Here is a 5,425-nt window from a genome sequence, read left to right on the forward strand (position 1 = left end):
CGGAATAAGTAAACAGAAATATGAACGATTATAAAATAAAGTATTATTATTTCATAATAAAGTAATTATAAAATAATTTCTTTGTGTTTATTTGATTTCTTTTGTGTTTGTGTTTATTTGATTTCTTTTGTGTTTGTGTTTATTTGATTTCTTTTGTGTTTGTGTTTATTTGATTTCTTTTGTGTTTATTTTGATAATAAGTAAACAGAAATATGAACAATTATAAAATAAAGTAATATTATTTCATAATAAAGTAAAAAATTCAAGAGAATTACTTTATATATAGTCAATATAGGCACAGAGTTAAATTTTTTAAACATTTTCTAATGGTGGTGTGCCTCATGATTTTTTTCATGAAAAAAGTGTGCCTTTGCACAAAAAAGGTTGAAAAACACTGATCTAGATGTATCTAGATATGGATCTATAACCACTGGTTCTAAGGTAACCGACACTTTCTTCCCTTGAGATCTGAGATATAATCAAATTAGACCTGCTAAGTGAGAATCTACAAATATAAAGACAGTCTATATACAACTCACAAAAAGCTGGATCCCATTACTCCCTTCAGCTAAGGTGGAGCTCGTGACTTAATTTCTTTAATGGAGGACTTTTTCTGATCTATCTGTTGAAGGAAGAAAACTTGTCACAATTTAGGATTCATGGAATCCAACTTGGCTAGAGCTGTGGGATCCCACGCAAAGTTGCTCAAGGCCAAAAGGGGGGGGGGCTCTGCCATTGAAGCTACAGGCAGGCAGGAGCAGCCAGTTCAGGAACTAATTTGATCCTGAAAGTAGGATTTGTCAAAGAAAAGGCAGTTAGACAGACGGTTGGAGATTTAGACCCAAGGATGCTGCTTTGAAAAGAGTGAGGTTGTGCTGTGTTTGTATGTCTGAAGAACTCATGTAGTATTAAAGACACCAATAACACCCTGACAACACATTGTACACCCCACACGCTAATAAATTAAACATTACAAATAAACCAGTGTGTGTGGTAACTGAATAACTGAATGAGTAGTTAAGCCTGCAGGATCAGACTCAGGTGTGAATGTGTCAGTACTGACAGGGCTGAGGACAGGATGCATCAAACAGTGGTATGTCAGACTAAACTAAAATCAAAGCCAACGCAGCCAGGTAGGCAAGCAATTCAATGTCCAAAGTCAGAGCAGAGTGGCAACCCAATAATGAGGGGTATTGTAGTACAGGCAGAGACTGTGCAGGCAGTGGACAGAGAGTAATATGAAGGAAAGGGGAGTTTTGTACATAAAACACATAGCTCAGGTTCTTGTACAACAGTGCTAGGAGGATGGCTAAGATGTTTCTAAAAGACACTGGTGAAGATTTCAGTTTCCAAACTACAAGTGACAGCAGCCACAGGTCCATCCTGTGGCCACCAACACCATTTTAGAAGCCAGGGCTATTTTTGGGCAGGAACGCACAGGAACGGAGTTCCGGCTGGCTTCAGAGTTGGCCACACCCACTACAACCAAAACCTCTGCGTGTGTGTGGCTACAGAGGGAAGGCCTGGAGAGCGACCCCCCCGGCGACTCTGAGGCGCCTGGGCCAAGGGGGCCCCTGGAAGGATAAGAGAGGCCGCAGGCCACAGGGTGCCCGGACAAGCACCCTGCCTTCCCTTCCCTTCAAGGGGGGCTTGCCCGGGCTCCCCACAGCCGCAAGGCACCCAGGCAAGCCAAGGGAAGGCATGGGGTGTGGCCTATTATGCTAATGAGTTCCTGCTGGGCTTTTTCTACAAAAAAAAGCCCTGTTAGAAGCAGTTGCAGTTCTGTAAAAATTGCTGCAAGGCCCCAGTCTGGATTGGGTGCATGGCAAATCCAGAAGCTCTCCCCCCCCCAAGCCTTTTCAAGCACTGAAAAAGCCACGGGGGAGCTGTTTTTTCACGTGAAAAAGTGCAGGGGGGGGGGACAAGAGCTTCTGGCAATGCCACACCATGTGCCCAATCCAGATTAGGGCCTTGCTGCAATTTTAAAAGAATGCTTCTAAAATGGTGTCAGCAGCCACAGGATGGATGTGTGGCCACCATCATTTGTAGTTTGGCTCTTACAGTGCAGTCCTTTGTACCTAATTCTTCTAAGTCCACTGGCTTCAATAGAAGGATATAACTGTGTTTAGGACAGCACTGTTAGGAAATGTTTACATCGGAAAAGAAGTGTTTCACAACAGGAGTTCACATCTATGAAAAGACTACAATACTTTCTAAATAGTTTGGAAAGTATAGTTCACAAAATGGCTAGGGATGTCACAGTGCTAGCATGTCACAGTGCTAGCAATACCACAGACAAAGTGCATATGCTCTGAAACTTGTACTACTAGATTCCATGCAACAGTTGCAACACACTAGCCAGGGGAATAGTTTCAGAGGGTACCCAGTTTGGTGTAGTGGTTAAGTGCACCGGCTCTAATCTGGGAGAACCAGGTTTGATTCCCCACTCCTCCACTTGCAGCTGCTGGATGACCTTGGGCAAGCCATAGTTCTGTCAGAGCTGTTCTCTCAAGGACAGTTCTGCAAAGAGCTCTCTCAGTCTCACCCACTTCACGGAGTGTTTGTTGTGGGGAGGGGAAGGGAAAGGAGTTTGTAAACTGCTCTGAGACTTAGAGTGAAGGGCAGGGTATAGATCCAATCTCTTCTCTTCTTGATCTGCAGTAGAACAGCTAGGTTCGAGTCCAGTAGCAGCTTAGAAACTAAAGAGGTTTTCGAAGTATAAGGTTTCAGGAGTCAAAGCTCTATTGAAGGAAGCTTCAATTCTCAAAAGCTTATCTTGTTGGTCTCTAAGGTGTTACTTGGCTTGAGTCTAACTCTAGCCTCAAAAAATGTCATGTTGAGGAAAGACATGCAGATAGAACTAAGAAGTGGCATTTGCACCATGTATATAGAGCAATTTGTATTCTGAGCCAAAGACCATTCAAATGAATAATGAAATGAGATCTGGAGATCACCATGAGTGTTTGTGTGAGAGCATACACACATTTCTCTCCTTCACATACTCCATGATCATATAATTTCATGCACTGGATTGACATACTGATGAGAACAATATGAGAGTACTCTGAAGATGCAGTCTTCAGACATTTTTAAAGGAAACTCTCATTGAACTCAGTGGAAATTTCTTTTGAGTAAACATGCTTAGGATCAAGTTGTAAGATTGCAGCCACAGAGAGTCAAGTACCATACAGACAAGGATGTAAACTACTGGGGGGAAATAACTTTCTCACGTAGACGTTCGCACCCCCAAGGACATCTTGAATACCTCTGATACCATCAGATGAGCCATGTTTGAAATAGTTCTACAGAACAAGGAAATATGAAAGATATATGCACTTATATGGTGCTTTTCATCAGCAGCTGCCCAGTTGTTTTACTTTAAAGATGAATGGATTCTTGTCTGCTATCCATTGTAATAAGAAAAGCGGGATTGAGGCTCTGTGGTATCTCACAGTTTGTGCTGCACCACATGGAAGGCATAGAAATAATACAATTTGTCCATGTTCAAGGATAAAATAAATAATTCAGAGCCTTAGGCATGAGCTGAGAGAGCTTACTTTTCTTGAAGAGCTCCTCTCATAAACTACCTTATTCTTCACCAGAAGTGCTGATTCCAAATCAGGGTTGCCAGGTCTGGGTTGGAAAATACCTGGAGATTTGGGGGTGGAGTCAGGAGAGGGCGTGGTTTGGGGAGGGGAGGGGCCTCAGCATAGTACAATGCCACAGAATCTACCCTTCAAAGCGGCCATTTTCTCCATGGGAGCTGATCTCTGTCAGCTGGAGATCAGTTGTAAAAGCAGGAGATCCCCAGGCCCCACCTGGAGGCTGGCAACCCTATTCCAAATGCTTCTTGTGTTGGCAGCGACCCATTAGGGCTTGTGAAGGTCATTAGACCTAAAGATCATCTATGAATTCTAACACAGCAACTGCATGCTACCTTTGCAGGCCCACAGGGAACAGGATAGGGACTATGCAGCATTCACTTGCCTCTTGGATTGGTGGCAGGGCTGGAAACAACCAGGGAAGCCTCTGCAGCTGTGTGGGCTCCCTGGTGGTTTGGTCCCCTGGTCTGGCCAATCACGCACAGTCTGATGTAGCCAAGGGGGCAGGGCCAATGCCGCAGACCACAGTGAGGGAGTTTTCTCTCAGGTCCACCTGCCCGGGATATAAGTGGCCCCACCATGCTGCTGAGGTCAGTTGGCCTTGAGGCTTATAGTTTCCCGTGCATAAAAGAAAACTAGGAGGGACTGAGAGTGATGCTGAGAGCTTCCAGTGGTGTCTTTAAAGCACCTGACTGGTCCAGTAGAAGAAAGGAAGTACAGCAACTGATTCTGAGGTAAACAGGATGAAGCTGTGTATGCCTGCTTGTAAGTTCCAGCAAACCACAGAGTTAGAGGTATTTTATAACTTACAGCCAGCATGGTGTAGTGGCTAAAGTGTTGGGCTAGGATCTGGGAAACTCAGAGTCGAATCCCCACACTGTCATAGAAGCTTGCTGGGTGACCTTGGGCCAGTCACACACACACTCAGCCTAACTTGCCTCACAAAGTAGTTATGATGATAAATCTGAGGAGAGGAGAATGATGTAAGCCACCTTGGGTGCCCACTGGGGAGAAAGGGTTTAAATGAATTAAATGAAATAAATTCTGAAAACGTTAGTGTGTTTTTCCTTAGACTTGTGTAAACTAGCTGTTATGCTTGGACCTGGGTTCAAATTCCAGCAAGTCAGTGGATGGCCTTGGGAGTGTTGCATCTTTAATCATTTGTAAATGAGGACCAATACTGACCTACGTAAGGGGACTGTTGTAAATGCAAAGAACAAACAGATTTTCCAAATGCAAATAAAATTCAGATGCATTTTGTATACATAAAGCTGGTTACAGAATATGGAGCCCAAGTAGATGAGTTCAGACCCTCAAAATTCTAACTAGCCCTAAGCAATACTATTAATTGATTTAAAATATTTATTAGCCACATTTCTACCTTCACCGGCGTAATCTATGCGGGGGCTGGGGGGCTGAAGACCCCCCGAAATTCCCCAGAAGCCCCGCCCACCCCTCGCCCTCCCAAGCCGCCGCAGCTGCTGTTCTGCCTGCCTGCCTGCCGGGCGGCCCAGGCCCCTCCACCCCGAGTGCCAAAGAGCCGCTGCCTCTCCTCGGCTCGCCAGCTTCCCTCGCTCATGTTCATCTGCACAGCAGAGTTCCTCCGGAGCAGCCCCACTGAGCAGCCGGCAGCCCGGCTGAAGCCCCTCCAGACCATCCGGGTCTGCAAAGGACAGCCGGCATTTCCCCCGCTTGGCTGCAGCACCGAGAGGGTTAAAGCAACCGAGCGCTAGACGGGGAGAGCCAGGAGCGGGGATAGAGGAAGTGGGGGGAGGATTTGCTTTTGCAAGGCTAAGGAGGACTCTGTGTGTGTGTGTGTGTGT

The sequence above is a fragment of the Gekko japonicus genome, unplaced genomic scaffold, assembly GCF_001447785.1.
Source record: "Gekko japonicus isolate JY-2015 unplaced genomic scaffold, Gekko_japonicus_V1.1 scaffold978, whole genome shotgun sequence".
Taxonomy (NCBI): Eukaryota; Metazoa; Chordata; class Lepidosauria; order Squamata; family Gekkonidae; genus Gekko; species Gekko japonicus.